Source organism: Mandrillus leucophaeus, unplaced genomic scaffold (genome assembly GCF_000951045.1).
Source record: "Mandrillus leucophaeus isolate KB7577 unplaced genomic scaffold, Mleu.le_1.0 Scaffold297, whole genome shotgun sequence".
Lineage (NCBI taxonomy): Eukaryota > Metazoa > Chordata > Mammalia > Primates > Cercopithecidae > Mandrillus > Mandrillus leucophaeus.
This window is the reverse complement of record NW_012103109.1, coordinates 1,230,477-1,232,233: the sequence shown is the minus strand read 5'-3', so window position 1 is coordinate 1,232,233 and position 1,757 is coordinate 1,230,477.

Sequence of the window (1,757 nt, the reverse complement as noted above, 5' to 3'; positions counted from 1 at the left end):
GTAATCTCAGCACTTTGGGAGGTTGAGGCAGGGGGATCACCTGAGGTTGGGAGTTCAAGACCAGCCTGACCAACATGGAGAAACCTTGTCTCTACTAAAAATACAAAATTAGCCGGCCGTGGTGGTGCATGCCTGTAATTCCAGCTACTCGAGAGGCTGAGGCAGGAGAACTGCTTGAACCCGGGAGGTGGAGGTTGCGGTGAGCCAAGATCGCGCCATTGCACTCCAGCCTGGGCAACAAGAGTGAAACTCCGTCTCAGGAAAAAAAAAGAAAGAAAAGAAAAAAGGGGGAAATGGAAAGTTTCAGTTTCACAAGATGAAAAAGTTTGAGATCTGTTGCACAACAATGTAGATACAGACATAACACTATTGGACTGTACACTAAAAGCAATTAACATAGTACATTTTGTTATGTGTATTTTACTACAATTAAAAACATTTAAGTGAGTACATAGCTTCAGGGAGAAACAAAAAAGTTAAAACAAATATGGCCAGGTGTGGTGGCTCCTGTTTGTAATCCCAGCACTTTGGGAGACTGAGGTGAGTGGATTGCTTCAGTCCAGGAGTTTGAGACCAGCCTGGCTAACATGGTGAAACCCCGTGTCTACTAAAAATACCAAAAAAATTAGCCAGGTGGGTAGCACATGCCTGTCATCCCGGCTACTTGGGAGGCCAACGTAGGAGGATCTCCTGAGCCTGGGAAGTCGAGGCTGCAGTGAGCCATGATTACACCCTGCACTCCAGCCCAGGCAACAGGTGTAAGACTGTCTCAAACAAAAAACAAAACACAAAGCTTGTGCTCTGTAATAGGGCAATAAGAAATAAATTATCTAAATTCTGTAGCTCTGCTATTTTCTTGCTGCAGCCCACTGCATCCTCTTGAAAACTGCCCTCTCAAAGGCCAAAGCACCCAGCAAGGCTTAGTGCCCCAGTCCCCTCCTAAACCCCCAAAGAGCCACCCTACAACCCCAGCTTGCAAATTCACACGAAGGGCCACTTAATCCACTTTTACAATTGAGTTTTATTCTAGAACAAATGGTTTTACAACAAAGCTGATCTTAGATAGTACATTTCCCCGCTGATAACAGCGCTAGCTTCCTTCAACCCCCAGACCAAGGGATCAAAGCTACTGCTCAACTGCGTTTGACACCAGCTACCGACTTTTAAGGAATCTAGAACAAAGTCCTGGAGTCAGGCCAGAAGTAGTAAAAGCCTCAGCTAGCCCCTTCCTCTGTGCTGTGCTGACTGGGAGGGAGCCAGTGACTGGACATCTATGACCCCCCAAGTTTGTGGAACGTGGGGCTTCAGCTAAGGGTGGAGTAGTGTGATTTCAGCAGTGTCTCTACCTCCCTGACCCCTGTGCTGCTTTGCTCTGTCGTCACCTCCCGCACAATGTCGGAACACTGACCGGAAGTCAAACCTGTGCCTGGTGACCACAGACAAGAACAGGGATAACCGTGACCCTTGCTGCTGTGTCCTCACCGAGGCCAGCGCCCCACCTGCTGCAACAGCCAAGCCAGAGCAGTTCTGTCTGGGCCACAGCTACCAGCCTGTGGACTCAGGCGTTATCCTGAAGAAGTTGCAACAAATCCTCAAAGAATAAACAACGTTGTGGCCCCTTTTTGGGCTTACAAAAAAAAAAAAAAAAAAAAAAGAAGAAGAAGAAACTCACAGTGGCTGTGGCTCACCACATGCCAGGCACTGTGCCAAACACTTCACATTTAGTGCTCATTACAACCCTATGAGGTAGGCCGTAC